The sequence below is a fragment of the Mandrillus leucophaeus genome, unplaced genomic scaffold, assembly GCF_000951045.1.
Source record: "Mandrillus leucophaeus isolate KB7577 unplaced genomic scaffold, Mleu.le_1.0 Scaffold258, whole genome shotgun sequence".
Classification (NCBI taxonomy): Eukaryota; Metazoa; Chordata; class Mammalia; order Primates; family Cercopithecidae; genus Mandrillus; species Mandrillus leucophaeus.
The window spans coordinates 3,192,700-3,203,801 of record NW_012102676.1 but is presented as its reverse complement, the minus strand read 5'-3'; the positions used below and the strand labels follow the sequence as shown (position 1 = coordinate 3,203,801).

The 11,102-nt window shown below is 36.3% G+C and overlaps 1 pseudogene; it reads right to left on the bottom strand.

Annotated features, from left to right (window-relative positions):
* Positions 1-2,771: 2,771 nt before the first annotated feature.
* The window catches only part of LOC105542424, a 79,391-nt pseudogene continuing 71,060 nt past the window's right edge, over positions 2,772-11,102 (bottom strand).

Here is an 11,102-nt window from a genome sequence, read left to right as displayed (position 1 = left end):
AGATGATAACATTTACAAAGCCACTATTACAATATCAAATTCAAGATACTGGAACTGATATAATCTACCTGTCTCACAGAGATTTACCTGTTTTTGCTTATACTCATTGGTAGGTGTATGTGTGTGTATTCAGTCTGTACGATTTTATCACATAGTGATTTCATGTATCCACCACAGCCAAGAGAAAGAACACTTCCATCACCACTAGGATCCCTTCTATTGCTCTTTTATGATCACATCCACCTCCCTCCCCACAAAACTTTTCCATCTCTATTGCTTGCTGACCACTAATCCCTCTTCCATGTTTAACAAACTATGGCACATCCATACTATGGATGCATCTCCAGGGAATTACTGAATTTAAAACATTTATATAACATTTTATTTACTTATTTTTATAATTTTTACTTTGTACCATTTACATAACTTTTTTTTTTTTTTTTTTTGAGCGGAGTCTCGCTCTATTGCCCGGTCTGGAGTGCAGTGGCCGCGGCGATCTCGGCTCACTGCAAGCTCTGCCTCCTGGGTTCAGGCCATTCTTCTGCCTCAACCTCCCGAGTAGCTGGGACTACAGGTGCCCGCCACCTCGCCCAGCTAATTTTTTGTGTTTTTAGTAGAGATGGGTTTTCACCGTGTTAGCCAGGATGGTCTTGATTTCCTGACCTCATGAACCTCCCGCCTCTGCCTCCCAAAGTGCTGGGATTACAGGTGTGACCCACTGCGCCTGGCCTATATAACCTTTTAAGATGACAAATTTTAAAAATAGAAAAAGATTAGTGACATGACATTGTGGCTTGAGTTTATATTTTCCTAATGACTAATGATATTGAACTTGTTTTCGTATGCTTATTACTGAAGAATTTTTCTGTCTTCATGCGTGATGTATCTCTTTGTATTTTGCCCATTTTCTAATTGGATTATTTGTTTCTTTAACTGTTACGTTTTGGGAGTAATTTATCTAGTCTAGATACTAGTCTTTTGACAGATACGTGTTTTGAAAATACTTTCTTTCAGGCTTTGGTTTATTTTTTCACCCTCTTAATAGTATTTTGCAGAGCAAAAGTTTTTAATTTTAATGAGGTTGAATTTACACATTTTTTTCTTTATGGATTGGGCTTTTCGTGTCAAGTCTAATAATAATTCATTGCCTACTCCTGGACTGTAAAAATCTTTATATGTGTGTGTATAATTATAATTATTGTTATAGAGTAAGCCTTAATGTTGAGTAGACTGACTCCTCTTACATTATTCTCTTTTCTTCTGTTTTTATTTCTTTCCTTCTTTGTCAAAATTGCGTAAGCTATTGTAGGTCTTGTGGAATTACATTACGTCTATAAACCAATTTGAAGAAAATTCCAATCCAATTCATGCAACATATGCTTCTCCATTTACTTAGATATTCATTCATTTCTTTTGTCAATATCTTCAAATTTATAGTATGTAGGCCGGAAGTGGTGACTCATGCCTGTAGTCCCAGCACTTTGGGGGTAGGCAGATCATGAGGTCAGGAGATCAAGACCATCCTGGCCAACACAGTGAAACCCTGCTCTACCCTAAATACAAAAATTAGCTGGACGTGGTGGTGCATGCCTGTAGTCCCAGTTACTCGGGAGGCTGAGGCAGGAAAATCCTTGAACCAGGGAGTCGAAGGTTGCAGTGAGCCGAGATCATACCACTGCACTCCAGCCTGGCAACAGAGCAAGACTCCCTCTAAAAAAAAAAAAAAAAATTATAGCATGTGAATTCTGTATATATTTGGTTAAGTATAGACCTAAGTATTTCATTTTCTTTCGAGTGATATAAATGATACTGTGTTTTTAATTTCTGTTTCAGAATGTTCATTATTAGTGTATAATGTACATGATTCATTTTTGTGACTTGATCTTTTATTGTACAACATTGTTGAACTTTAAGAACAGTTTCTTACTTTATAAGCTGTATTCCTTTTATTTATTTATCTTGTACTATCACAGTAATTAAAGCTTCCAGTAATATGTTCAATAAGAGTAATGAGAGTGGATATTCTTGTCTTCTTCCTGATCTTAAAGAGAAAGTGTATAGTCTTCAACCATTAAGTAAAATGTTGACTGTAGGTTTTTTACAGTTGCTCTTCAGCAAACTGTGGTACTTCTTCTCTATCCCTCATTTGCTGAAAGTCCCTTTATTTATAAATCATGAATCAATGTTGGATTTTGTTATTTTTGTGGGCCACTTAAAATGGTCATATGATTTTTTTCTAGTCTATTGATATGATTGTGATATGGTTTGACTGTGTCCCCACCCAAATATTATCTTAAATTGTAGTTCCCATAATCCCCACGTGTTGTGGGATGGAACCAGTGGGAGGTAATTGAATCATGGGGACAGTTACCGCCATGCTGTTCTTGTGATAGTGAGTGAGTTCTCATGAGATATGACGGTTTTATAAGAGGCATTCCTTTCTCTCCTGCTGCCATGTGAAGAAGAAGGATGTGTTTGCTTCCCCTTCTGCTATGATTGTAAGTTTCCTGAGGCCTCCTCAACCTTGCAGAACTGTGAGTCAATTAAACCTTTTTCATTTATAAATTACCCAGTCTCAGGTATTTCTTCATTCAATGGATTACACTGAATGATATTCAAGTGTTTAATCAGTCTTACATACTTGGAATTAATGTCATTTGGTAATGCAGGAAAGTTCTTTTTATGCATATTGTTAGATTGGGTTTACTAATATTTTTGTTGATGGTATTTCATGTAAATTCTTTTTTGTTATCAATTATGTAATTGGATTGTTAAGAAATGTAGAACACCAATTTGTGAGGATAAATTCCCTTTGTCAGTGCAAACACAGATGCAGGTGGTCCTGGAGCTGAGGAATAGCTTTGATTTTGGGGAAAATTTGCGAGTCCACAGTTTTCTGATCAATCTTGAGCTGCTCTGTAGTCTTGTATTTGTCTTTTTCTGTGTTGAAGATCTCACCTTCCTGGTGTCTGGGTGTCTGGGCTTCCACAGCCGCTTCTTCTTGAAGTAAGTGTCAGTAAGATGTTTTGGGATTTTTACGTTACTGATATTAATTTTGGTTGAGATGGCAATGACAAATTTCTGGTGTGTTCTTTGTAGAGGAATTCAATTGAAGACCAGAGGTCCATTCACAAATAACAAGCCACTAGCCACCTGCTTCAGGGAGACCACCCTCTTGCCTCTGTGGCACTCAGTAAGAATGATGAGAATGGTCCTGGGGGTGACTCTGGCTTGCAGTTTTCTCAAGTGCTGACTGAAGGGTTTTTGGCTGTGGCTCAACGGCTTTCGAGGCACATCTTCAGTAGAATAATATCTAGGGATTTTGTGACGTTTAACTACCCGGGTACCACTCTACTTGTTACACCACACGTTCTCCTTCATTTTTTTTTTTTTTTTCAACTTTGGATTTAGTGGCTAAGTACTTCCTCTTGTACATGGCCCTTCTGTAATACATAGTAGATTGGGAATATCTGCCACTTCCTCAGACAAGGACAGGATTTCAGCTGCAATGAGGCTTCCCTTTCTTGGGCTTTTTAGCTTTGAGGTCACCCTTTTTCACTCTGTCACCATCAGCCTTCTTGGCTTTGAGTTGCTTCTTTTTAGTATCTGGCTTATTAGCCTTTTCATCTGCCCTCTTGCAAGATGAGAAAGAGTCATGTAAATTCTTGAGAGATATTGGCCTGTAATTTTTTTTTGGTACCGTCTTTGGCTTTGGTAAAATAAATTAGAAAGTGTCCCTTCTTCTAAGTCTGAAATAAGTAGTATAAAATTTGCAAAAGTGGTGTTAATTCTTCTTTAAATGTTTGGTTGAATTCACCAGTGAAACCAGCTGGAGCTAGAGATTTGCTTTTAGTGTCCTTTTAAAATATGAATCTAATTTCTTTAACAGCTATAGGAATATTTAGAACATTTATTTCATCTTGGGTCAGTTTCGGTAGTTTGCAGCTTTTGAGGAATTTCTTACATTTAAGTTGTCAAATTTATGTATGTAAAATTATCTGTTATACTTTCTCATTATTCTTTTAATGGCAATAAAATCTATGATGATATGCCCTGTTTAATTCCTGATATTGATGATTTGTGTTTACTTTATTCTTGTCAGTCTTGCAGAGGTTTGTCAATTTTATTAATGTTTTTGGAAGAAACAGCTTTTGTTTCATTGATTGTCCCTATTGTTCTATTTTTAAATTTTATTGACTTCTGTCCTTTATGATTTTCTTCCTTCTACCTTTTTTATGGATTTTTTGGTGGTTTGTTGTTTGCTTTCCATGTATTTAGACATTTTCCTGTGGTATTTCTGTTATTGACTTCTAACTAGACTCATTATAGTCAGAGAACACACTCTATGATTTTGATTCTTTAATTTTTCTTAAGGTTTGTTTTCTGGTCAGGGTATGACTTATCTTGGTAAATTTTCCATGGGTAATTAAAAAAATGTACATTATGCTGTTGTTGGGTCGAATGTTCTATGTAAGTTTTTCATCTTAATTTTTTTGTTCAATTCATCTGTAGCCTTGCTTATTTTCTGTCTAGTTGTACCATTAGTTGCCAAAAGGAGAGATTTGAGGTTCCTGGCAAATTACTCCTTAATTCCTGGAGAAGAAAGTTAACAGTTTTTTTCTTTCAGCCCTTGAAAAATATTGTGCCGCATGCTCTGGCCTTCATGTTTACAGATAAGAAATCATCTGAATTGGTATTCCCCTGTAGATCATGTGCTGTCTCTCTGGCTATTTTCAGAAGTTAATGATTCTGTGCTTTAGTGTAGATTTGCTTGCGTTTATTCTGTTTGGGGTTCACATGACTCCTTAGATTGAAGGTTTGTGTCTTTTGTCAAGTTTGGAGAGTTTTCAGTAATGATTTCTTTAAATACTCTTTCAGTCCCATTCTTTTTTCTCTCTCTTTATGGGACTCTAATGATATGACTGCTGTATATTTGTTTTTAACCCACAGGCTCCTGAGGCTCTGTTCACATATATTTTGTCTATTTTTCTGCCTTTTATTCAGATTTGATAAATTCTATTGATTGTCCTCAAGTTCACTGATGTTATCCTCTTTCATCTCCAGTCTTACATTGAACCAAGCCAGCAGTTCTATATTTGCCATTTGTTTCCACTGGTTCTTTTTATAAATTCTATTTCTTTTCTGAGTTTTCTGTTTTTATTTATTTCAAGAAAATCTATAATTGATGTTGAAATGTTTTTTGATGACTGTGTTAAAGTTTTATGTCAGATAATTCCAACAGCTGCTTTATCTCAGTGTTGGCATTAGTTGATAGTCTTTTTTCATTCAAATTTTTATTTTCCTAATTCTTAGAATGATGGGTGATTTTTTTTTATTGTATTCTGGAACTGTTATCTATTGTGTTAAGAGATTCTGCCTCCTATTTAAATCTTTTATTTTAGCAGTCAGTCACGCTGTTAAGCTTTAGCATGCATATCTTAGCCTACTTTTGTGGGTTGCTGTTCTAATAACAGTTTAATTTTATACTTTTTTTGGGTCTTTATGGTTTTTATTTTGGCCTGATTGGTTTATCTGGGACTACTGAGGCTCCCACTGCTCCCTGTTCATACTGTTTGAAGGGATAGAAGTGAGAGGGATTTAGCCAGGCTGGGCTGCCTGGTGTTGCTCAAGGCGAGAAGAAAGTCTCAGGTCCAGAGGGACAAAGAGGCCTTCTTTTCCTGGCATTTGATGTAGTGGGATACTCCCTGATTGTAACCCTTCACCTCCATGGAAACAAGCTCCCTCATGGGAGGCAGGCAATAACTCTTTTTCCTTCCACTTCCTCATATGAAACTTCAAGATAATAAAAGAGGCAACTATTCAGAGTCTAATTACATCAAAGGGAAGTCCTGGGATGGCTGATTAAAATTGGTATGCAAAAGGAGGAAATTGATAGTGTGATCACCTGAAACTTGGTGGAATTTCATAGGAAATTGCGGACTCATAACCATCTCTCCTCAAATACCCCCTGATGTTAAAAATATCAAGAAAGATATGCTCAGCTTATTTGCACCTAGATAAAATACAAGCAAAGAAAAGTTCTAATGAGCTTCCAGTATTAGATGCCAAAATGCTCTCTTTTAACATTTGTTTTGTAATATAAGAATAAAATTGACATGAAGGTCAGTGTCTTTAGATCCAATCTCCAGTAATACATTGTGTGGTTGAAATGGCCTGGAGGTGGAATGGAAACTATTTTAGTTCTATTAGATAAAGAAGCACAGTGTATAGTGCTGCCTAGTCCTGCTCATGATTCTTTTAGGGCTAGCAAAATCAATTTACAGGGATGTGGGGATTCTATTGTAGTAGGGTAAAAATTTAACGTCTGGATAACAATTGTAATGTGTGATTAAAAACCCTTGAATTCTCTCATATAATGTTGTGATATGATAACATGGGTTGTAGATCTAGTACAGCTAGCAGTTTTCTATTGATGATATTATAATTATTTTAGAACCTAAGTATCAAGCCAAAATCAAATTTACTTCAGGCATAAATTGCATGATAATCAGGAATCGTTGACTAACTTCACAAAAATTCAGAGCCCCACATAAACAGTGATTCTTTTGAGCATTGTATGGACTTGAGCAACCTATGACTTATTGGAGACCACTAAAAATGAATTATTTTTACTGCCTGTTTCTTAACCTGAACAATGTCTATTGGCCTTTCTTGACTTTTAGAGAAATCACATCCTTCACTTTGGAATACTGTTGGATCTGATCCTTAAAATCATTTAAATAAGGCCATATTTAATTGAGGGCTGTAATGCTAGTTATTCTTTTGGGTAACATGGTCCTAATGTTGAAATGATACTAGAAGTGTTGGCCACTCATATTTAGCCAACTGGAGTCTCTCATAAAACCCCATAACCGCTTCTTCTCAACAGTTATCTCTTGTCTTTTGAATTATAAAATGACCAGATGCTCCTCTCTGGTGTACTCCTTTTAAAAGATAGTTATTGGCTTATTATTGGGCACCTACACAGACAGTCCAAATAAGTAAATGGTTTAAGGCCATATTAAAGCCCCAGTGAAACATTGCAAAAAAAGAGGAAGCTGCCAAAAGAAGTTTCCACATAAGACAGAGTAAAAAGGTCACATGTAAGAGCATCATACCAGATAATTTACAGGAAAGACTCCTTACATTAGTAAGTAAGTAGACTTTTTCTCCCTATGACCTACTATAAAGTTGCTTAAGGACTTGCTTGCTACTATTGTTGAATGGGCATATTTCTGAGCAATTGTCTTACAATGTAAGGCAATTGCCCTGGTTCACAAAGGACAGTTCCAGAAGCTAATGCCAAGACTTACCATAAAAATCAGGGCTGGGTGCAATGGCTCACACTTGTAATCCCAGCACTTTGGTAGGCTGAGGTGAGAGGATTGCTTGAGACCAGGAGTTTGAGTTTGATACCAGCCTTGTCAACATAGCAAGACCCTGTCTCTACAGCAAAATAAATCAGCTGTTCTGCATTCAGCAAACAGTAAAATACTCATGGAAAAGTACAGAGCCTGTATTACAGGCTGTGTTCTTTGCAATGACAGAAGAACTTAACAAAAAAAAGGCTCTACTGTTTTACTTTTTATAATGACTATATTGACTTTTAGGCTTTCAATTTGTTCTGGAAAATGGATCAAATGGACCACAGAGGGGCCTCCACATGGTGTGCTGCTCTTTGTAAATCTCTATGGAAATTCTGAGAAAAAAATCAAAGGCACACTGATGCTCAACACAGCAACCCTGTGTCAGGGTCTGAGATGACTGAACTCAAGAAGTTCATGTCCTACTTGGATTTCTTGAAGTCACAACCTAGGTCCATGACATGGGTGAACACAGACAAATTCAAACCATGCAATGATGTGTCAAATTACAGCACACTCTGGTGGCCCCTACCAATATAATTTTTTCTGTATGCTAATGGAAAAGGCAAAATCTGCAGTTCACCCTTGCCAGCATATAGTTGGCAAGTAGATTACATTGGCTTTTAACCTATTGCTCCAGGGGAGGGTACTTAAATGGATATTGACAGAACTTGATACACATTCTGGGTTTGGATTCCCATACTCACTAACTGAAGCCAAAGCTGTTTATGTTAGCAAAGAACCATGACCAAAAATAAAAAACGAACAAATAAACAAACAAAACAGTATCATTTTGTTCCTCTTAAGAAAATACATTTCATCAGATTAAGTTGTTAACTTCTAGAGAAATGATGGGTAAAGAAACAGAAACATCACACTCAATAGACTTTTAAAATATATTCCCAAAGTAGTGGGTTAATAAAAACTGACATGTGCAATTGAAGCACCTATTTAAACAGATGCAGGTAACAAAGGATTGAAGGGCTGCCCTACGACTTCCAGCTTGTCTTTATTAATTTTATTTTACCAAGAGGATTATTATGGTTCTCTTTGAGATAAATTATTGTGCATTTGAAGTAAAACTGGAAAAGAAGGAAGAAGAGATGATGCAGGAGCTTACATTCAAATCTTCCCTTGTATGTAAACAATTTCTTTTCAGTGTTATACCCAATTATTCCTAGGTTAGAGTTACTGTCCCAGAGGCTGGTAATATCCCCAAAAAGAAATTATGTCTATTAATCTGAATATAACTGAAAGAATCCCAAAGAGATTGATGGGATAAATTATTTCTTCTCCAGACTTTGCCAAGTTTGGCCTAACAACTTGTGACAAATATTTTGCGTAATGGTTCTATTTCTTTGAATTTTTCCCATCTAATTCACTATGACTGGGAATAGAATAAAAGAGGAAGCCTTAGCATGTGTCATCTTGTTACCAGCAATGTGGACTAGACCATTGTCTGGACCAGAGAGACCCATCTCAGTGGAAAAGCTTTAGATAAAAATTAATGATAGAAGGAAGAAAAGTGAGATTGTAAATGAGGGAAAGAGAGGCAATTAATGGCTGTTAAAAAAAAAAAAAGAAAATGCTGATATAATTTTGTCTCTCCTTGTGAGAGGCTTGGAGCAAAATAATACTAGCTCATTTAGCTTTGACTCAGATGCCCTGGGGCAAGCACTCTGCTGGAATCCCTTTCTCTTCCAAAGGAAGAGAAGGACTAAACTGAGTTGGCTAACAGACATACTAACAAACACACATGTGGAAGTGGTCTATGTCCTCAAAATGGATAAACTGATAAAAGCTCTGACTATGACTACATGAAACAATATTAATATGGCCATGTATTTTGATTCTTGTTTCTCAAGATATGTCTATTAACAAAGACCCATGAAAGGAAACAACTTACTGAGAATATTTATCAAATGAAATCTGAAGAACACAGATTCATAGTAATCTGAATGAACATTGTGTGGCCATTAATTGTGATGATGAAGATTAAAAAAGAAATGAGCTGGCCTATGATCATAGATTTCCTGCTGTATGTCCCATCTGTTACAGTGTCTTATATACAAATAATTGTTTACTTTGTTTTTACTCTAGTACATGTTTTTCATCACAGTTAAAAAATTTAAAAAATAGCCTAATATTGATGTGATGTTAAATACTTTGGCAGAGTAATAAAAAACTCCTCAGATAATTATGCCTATGGAGGAGAATTGACCTGAAGAGGATTCAGACTTGATTTAGCAGATGTATACTATAAAGTACAGATAGCTGAAAATTAGAGAAGCAAAGGACTTGTAAAGTTTGTATAAAAATAACAAGAAAGTTTGTGCTGATATTGATGACTGGTCCAGCTATCTATTTCAACACATACCAACATTTAGCAGGTTATTGCAAAAGTACAAATGTAATCTGCAGGTAGATTTTTGCTATCTTTTTTTTCCTGTTTTTGAGCTAGAGTCTCACTCTGTTGCCCAGGCTGGAGTGAGGTGCTGCACTCTCTGCTCACTGCATCCTCTGCCTCCCGGGTTCAAATGATTCTCATGCCTCAGCTTCCAGAGTAGTTGGGATTGCAAGCACGCGCCACCATACCTGGCTAATTTTTGTATTTTTAGTAGGGACGAGGTTTCACCATGTTGGCTAGGCTGGTTTTGATCTCCCGACCTCAGGTGATCCATCCACCTTGGCTTCCCAAAGTGCTGGGATTATAAGCGTGAGTCAATCATGCCCGACCTACTATCTATTGATTATGCAATGCTATCAGACTAGTGAGTGGTTAATAACTAATAGTATCGCTATCATCCCCGAATCTATTATTTCACCATAATAAATGCACATTCGAGCCCAAATTACATTCTTTGTTTCCAGTAATAATGTACTAATCAGTTTGGGCGACTGTAATGAATTAAGCCACCAGACTTAAACAGCAAAAATGTCTCATAGTGTTGAAGACAGGAATTCTAGGATCAGGGCACCAGCATGATTGGGTTCTGAAGAGAGCCCTCCTCCACTTGAAGACTGCCAACTACTCATTGCAGCTCAAATGGCAGGCTCTCTGGAATTAGGGCACTAATTCCATTCATAAGGACTCTACTTTCATGACTTAATGAGCTCTCAAAGGCCCCACCTCCAAATGCCATCACATTAAGAGTAGGATTTCAACTTATGAATTTTGGGGGAACATGAGCACTCTGTCATTTCAGCTAGTAAGTTTTTTGAAATGACAAATAATCAGGGGTAAATGTCGTTTACTAGCCCATCTTCCTATACAAGAAAGATTTCACTTTAGAGCTCTATTGTTTCACTTGAGAGAGTGAACGCTAATAGATTTACCAAAAATTGGTTAGATTTCAAGAAATACAGGTGAAAAGTCCATTTCTTTAAATGACAAAAACTGCTGTGATAATTATTAAAAAATCTGAGACTTTTTCCCACTTATACTTTTTTTTTTTAAATCAATGGTACAATTACAGTAATTATTATTGCCTTTTGCATAGTTCCACTAAGGAACTTGACTGTTCAGCTGCCTTCATAGTTTTGAGACTTTTATCCCTGTTTAGAACAGTTAATAGCATGTTGGATTATTAATATTGACTATAACATGTATTTGAAATTTTTTTTGGTGAGATTCTTATTGAACAGATTGGGGATAGAATTTTCAGAATAGTTTTGAGTGAAAAAGAAATGTCAAGTAAAAAGTGCTGTAAATATTTCTACCAGCTTTCCTAATGCATA